The sequence below is a fragment of the Canis lupus genome, chromosome 23 (genome assembly GCF_048164855.1).
Source record: "Canis lupus baileyi chromosome 23, mCanLup2.hap1, whole genome shotgun sequence".
Lineage (NCBI taxonomy): Eukaryota > Metazoa > Chordata > Mammalia > Carnivora > Canidae > Canis > Canis lupus.
The window spans coordinates 45,477,148-45,482,133 of NC_132860.1; the positions used below are offsets into that span (position 1 = coordinate 45,477,148).

Genomic DNA, 4,986 nt, shown 5'->3' on the forward strand with positions numbered 1-4,986 from the left:
CCGAAAGACAAGGCACATATGAAACTGCACTGGCTCTGACATGAAATGTGAACACAAGGCTCACTAGTAGAAGTTCCTCATCTCTTCATGGACATAAGGCTCTCTGGAGGAAATGAGGCAGAGATTCTGGTTTGGCAGGAAGCACCCAGCTTCCACCATTGGCCAGAGTCCACAAGTTATAGGCACCAGCAGGCCTCAGCCATTCAGAACTTTTCTGGAAAACTTAAAGGCTAAGATGCTTGATATCTGGGTATTGGGGCTGTTGAATCCTCTAGTAACCAACCCAATTGTAAACGAGTGACAATAAATGACATCCACATAGCATTTTATAGATTCCAAATTGCTCTAAGCTCCATTTATCATTTGGTTCTCTCAATAGCCCTGGAAGCAAAACAATTGTCATCATCCCGTATTATAGTTGTGAAAATTAATACAAGGAAACCTCACTAAGATGGAGTGGAGAGGTTTGGCAGCAGGAGCTCATTCCTTACTACTTGAGGTCACCTGCGAATTCAATAGGAAGAGGCAGACCTTGCAGTGGATACTACTTTGCTATCCCAGCAGGAGGAAGAATGGCTTGCCTCCTCCCCTTGCAATAGCCCAGCCAATGAGAAGCCTCTATACTTCCAACTGGCAGTTTAATCCAACGAACTTTTTATTTATAACAGCCCTTCCAGGTCCATCCTTTCCTGTGTAAAAGAGTGTTCCTCTGCTTTGCTCTTGGGACTTGAGTTGGATTTTGCTGTTATGTTCCTTGTCCTAGATTGCATTTGTTATATCTTTTTCCCTAATAAACCCATCCTTCCCATCTTTTGCTGGCAAAATAACTGGTACTTTTATTTTTAAAGTTAACACAGAGGAGGAAACAGGCTGAGAGATTAAATGCCCTGTCCAAGATCACACAGCTCAGTGAGGGCAGAACCAGGCCTGGAAGCAGGCCTTCCTCTCAGGGAGTCCTTGCTCATTCATTCCCAACACAAACATGTGCCCCAGGTCTTCCAGGGGCCAGTGCTGTGCTGTGTCCTGGCAGTGTGGTGGTGAACAGGGTAGGTGGGATCCTGAGCCATCAGAACAACCACGGGAATTAGTTAAAATGTGATAACCAGGGACTTGTGGGTGGCTTGGTAGGTTAAGCCTGGGACTTTGGTTCAGGTCCTGATCTCCAGGTCCTGGGATTGAGACCCACCATGGCCTCCCTCCTCTGTGGGGAGTCTGCTTCTCCCTCTGCCCCTTCCTACTCTCTCCTGCCTCCTGATCTCTCTTTGTCTCTCTCATTCTCTTTTAAAAAGATTTTATTTATTCATGAGGGACTCACACAGAGAGAGGCAGAGACATTGGCAGAGGGAGTAGCAGGCTCCCTCTGAGGAATCTGATGCGAGTCTCAATCCCAGGACTTGATCCCAGGACCCCACAATCACGACCTGAGCCAAAGGCAGATGCTCAGCTGCTGAGCCACCCAGGTGCCCCTCTTTCTCTCTATCAAATAAATTAATCAAATCTTTTAAGAAAATGTGATAATGAAGGAAATGTGCAAGTTTCTATGAGAGTTTATTAGAGGTATCTCTAATCTAGCTTGGAGAGTTGGGAACTTTTCTTCTGAGGGAATAACATTTAAGCTAACATCTAAAAGCCCAAAGTTGTTAACCAAGAGAATATTGGCAGTGGGATAGCATTTCAGACAGAGGGAATAGCCTGGCACCTTCAGGGAAGACAAAGATATGTTCATATGGCTGGAGGGTAAGATAAGGGAGGATTAGGGCAAGATGGGGCTGGGTAGGCTGGTGGGGTCCAGACCATGGAGTGCCTTAGAGTTCTGGCTAAAGATTTTTGTAGTGATTCAAAGAGCAACAGTGTTTAAGCCTTGACGGTGTTTAACCTGGGGAGTCTCACACATTCAGATTTATATTTTTAAATACATGTAGGAAATGGACTGGAAGTCAAGGAAGGCAAGAGTGGAAACAGAGAAAAAAGGAGCTACTGCCGTAGTCCAAGCAAAGGATATGGTGAGTATCATGGCAGTGGGGATGCAAGGAAGTAGATGGACTCCATGATTGGTGAAAGAGAACCAAGGATCAAAGATTTCCCCCTTTCCATGGTGTTCATTATCTTGTGGGCTTAGGCTTCTGGTGTTTGCTTTCCTTTTTACAGAACAAAGTCAAAACCAGGCTATTCCACACAGCAGCTAGAACACAAAGGAAGGCCAGACAGGCCTCAACTTAGTCAAAAGTTCTTAAAAATAACTCAACTTAGAAAAGCTCTTCAAATATCCCTTTGTTAGGGGTTCCCAAAGTATCAGGAAAGCAGGCAAAATATTTCCACTTGATATTCACCTGTTTGATCAGACCCTTTGAAGAAGACATTGAACTTCTTTCCAGGTAGGAAGAATAAATAACTTGTTAGATAATATGTTCAATGAAATCTTCAAAATTCTGTATTGAGGTTAAGCCTACTGGTTTACCATAGTTTCTGAAGCCCAAGACAGCTGCTCTGGATAATGGTAAGAGAATGATTTAGAATTTTAAATTTAGAATTTTAAATATTGTTCTTAAATTTTCTTCTCAAAATCCTGGAGGAGGGATTTCTTTAAAAAAAGAAAAAAAGAAATTGCTGCCAGAGAAACTCAGCCTGAAGTCCCCACCATGAGAGGTTTGAGGGCTCCAACCAATTTTCAATTCAATTCAATGTCACAAATACTTTCTCAACATCTGCTCTGCGCCAGTCCTGTGGGCCACAATGCTCTGTTGGCCATCTCACGGGCTAGTGGAGGAGACAGGGATGTAACAAATATATTATGAAGCAGCATCCAGAATATGGCAGTAGAGATGTGCTCTGGGTCCAGAGGTCATCTGGAGGAGGGGCAGCGATGTTTGAGTAGGGGAAAGGGGATATCTGAGCTGGGTTGGAAGGGAGAACAGTAGGATTCAAGGGAAGGGTAAGGGAACAAGGAGGTGTGAAATGAGTATAATAAGCAGCTGGGAACTCAAAACAGGTCTCACCTCAGGGTGGGCCCGGCTGACATGCGAAGAAAACCTTTCATGTTTTCTGGTATAAGGAGCGCTGAGCCGACTCTGTCCCAGATACCTCCTCACCATTGTTCAGTGCATTTACTTTTAGCTTAAAGTTTTGATCCTTGTTCAAAAAACAGACATATTGTTTTGTCATCACAGGATGATTCTGTGTGCTTTATCGAGAGGTGGTTTAAGATATTTAAAGAGCAAGACTGCCTCGGTCCTCAAGTAGAATCCAGCTCCTCCCTCATCCTCACTCCCATTAGCTTCAAAAGCCTTGTTCATAAGGCCTGCTACCGGGGACTTACATATTTGAAAACTTACCCATATGCTGGCTTTTAATGACGCTAACTTTTCTATGCTTGTTGTCAATTACATCTTATTTTTCTAGGATGCATTAGTAAGAACCTCTGGCAAACATCAAGACGAGTTGCCCCATCTTTACGCTAGCCGGAAGTTGGCCTTGAGCCACAATCTCTTTCTTCCGTTCAGATACAGCATTCAGAGAAAGCTGGGGGGAAAAGAAAGACTCCCTTCTTGCTTTTGTCCCTTTTAATTAAACCAACGTGGAAGTGCACACGCCGTGCTCCAGTCCCTCCAGCGGCCCAGGCCCTGGTCCTCAGAGAGGACTGTGCGTCTGTCTCTGTCAGTTGCTCGAGTTACTACGTGAGCGCCCAAGCCGTTGTAGCCGTGAGAATACACATTTGGCGACTTGCCAGGCATCGTGCCATATTGTTCTTGGCAGACTACTTCGTTCCGTTATTTTCCTGCCCAGAGGCAGGGTGGACAGAGGGCCTCTAGGAGTCAGCCTGTAATTCTGTTACTCCATATGATCGTGGAAGGTTCTGGGAGTGGGAAAAGCGTGTAATCAAAATAAGCCTTCCCCAAGATGTTTGGTAGAAACCAATTATTGAAGTTCTGGGGAGTTAGGAGTCTGGGAAAGCCAAAATCTCCACAAGTGTGACCATGTCTAGGACGTGGCTGTTGGCAGTGTGGCCAGCTTCAGACAGGGGCACGGGGAAGGGATTGTAAGCTGGCCTTAGGTGACTCTCACTATGGCCATGCATTTGTCTAATTACGGAAAGAGTCAGAACATACTTGAGATTTGGCAGGAAGAAGAAAGGGTCAAGATGGAAAGGAAGTGACCTTCGGTAGAAGGTCCAGAGGGTCCAAAGCTATTTATTAGGCCAAGGACAGGGCATCTGTATTTTCAGCAGTGGTCTGCTGAGGAAAGGCAGCAGGAGCAGCCTGGGAGAAGCAGCTTTGTCTCTCTCTGGGACTAAGGAAGGTGCCAGAATGACCATAGAAAGGGGCAGGGCCTCTGAGTAGACACACCCTTGACTCCAGAGCTGCTGCTCTTTGCATCCCATACAACCTCATTCTGGGAGGAATTATCTCAAGATCATCATACTCTTTGAACCCCAAGGAGAGTCCTTCTGGGGGCTTTGATCCTTACCCAAGGGCCCCTAGTGACAGGTATAGCATGCCTAAAAGATAGGGGGTTGGTAAGAAGATGGCAGCCATCATGTCACCTGTTACTCCAGGTGGCATCACTGACTTTGGAGAAACTGCCACCATTGTATGAAATTTGGGGGGAAATCATTGGGATACTATGAACAAGGTCAAGGAGATCTCTCAGGAGAATTCCAGCAGTCTCAGAGTATCTGGGAAGAGCAAGAGCAACAGAGTTGGAAGAGAATAGAGTGATGACATTTGTTTTTATTTTTTTATTTTTATTTTTTTATTTATTTATGATAGTCACAGAGAGAGAGAGAGGCAGAGACACAGGCAGAGGGAGAAGCAGGCTCCATGCACCGGGAGCCTGACGTGGGATTTGATCCCGGGTCTCCAGGATCGCGCCCTGGGCCAAAGGCAGGCGCTAAACTGCTGCGCCACCCAGGGATCCCGAGTGATGACATTTGAAACTGGGAGATCTTCTCAAGTATATGATAGAAGAATATTCTTTTTTTTTAAAGAA

At 45.4% G+C, this 4,986-nt stretch overlaps 1 long non-coding RNA gene across 2 annotated transcripts; it reads left to right on the forward strand.

Moving 5' to 3' along the window:
• The first annotated feature begins 682 nt into the window (after positions 1–682).
• LOC140615607 (uncharacterized) lies at positions 683–4,696 on the forward strand. 2 transcript variants are annotated; one of them, XR_012016103.1, is made up of 3 exons: positions 683–830; positions 1,923–2,003; positions 3,400–4,696. It is a non-coding gene; the product is annotated as an uncharacterized lncRNA (long non-coding RNA). The 2 variants fall into 2 exon arrangements; XR_012016102.1 differs by lacking the exon at positions 683–830 and adding an exon at positions 865–1,046.
• The last annotated feature ends 290 nt before the right edge of the window (positions 4,697–4,986 follow it).